Genomic DNA, 803 nt, shown 5'->3' with positions numbered 1-803 from the left:
GGGGGGGGGGGGGGCAGAGCCCAGCCCGGCCCCCCCGGCAGGGAACCGCCGAGCCCCCCCCGTCCAGCCTCGGGGAGGAGGGCAGGAGGCGCCTTGGATGCGAAGGGCAGGTTTGGGGGCCAAGCCCTAATTAAAACCTTTTGTGCGAAGTTAAAAAAACTCCGTTCCGTGTCTGTTTAATATTTAACAGATGGGGGGGGGATGTGAACACAACTGCAGACGGGGTTTTGCTGGTGTGCCAGTTATATTGCAATCAGATATTGTTTAATTAGTATGCAGAGCGAAAACATGCCTTCGGATTATTTATTAAGGAAAAAAAAAAAAAATAATATGGGGACCCGCCCCGCGCTGTCCCTGGGATGAAAACTTTTCGCCAAGTTTTGATGGCTGGGAGTAACCCCCCCGGCCCCGCGGCACTGCGGCTGGCGGGGGCAGAGGCTGCGCGGTGCCGGCGCAGGGTGCGCGGAGCGGCGCGGAAGGGAGCGGCGGCCCCTTTAAGGCGGGGGGCGGCGGCTGCGATCGCTTCCCTTTGATAAGGTCCTGGCAACTCCGTAACCGCTGCCGGGATCCCGAGGGGCGGGGGCAAAAACAACAAAAAATAAAAATTAAAATTAAACCCTCCCCCAAATATATATAATTAATTTATTCTCCTTAGGAATGGTGAGCCCCCGCCCCGCCACCCCCGGCAGAAGCTTCTCCCCGCGCACCCCGCGGGGGCACCGGGCGGGGCGGGGGCTGCTCACCCCCCTTCCCTCCCCTTCCCCCCCCTACTTTCTTATTTATTTTTTAATTTTTGGGGCCTG

This window comes from Calidris pugnax, unplaced genomic scaffold, assembly GCF_001431845.1.
Source record: "Calidris pugnax isolate Ruff unplaced genomic scaffold, ASM143184v1 scaffold206, whole genome shotgun sequence".
In the NCBI taxonomy this organism is placed as follows: Eukaryota; Metazoa; Chordata; class Aves; order Charadriiformes; family Scolopacidae; genus Calidris; species Calidris pugnax.
The sequence above is the reverse complement of the archived record's forward strand: the minus strand, read 5'-3'. Positions refer to the sequence as shown.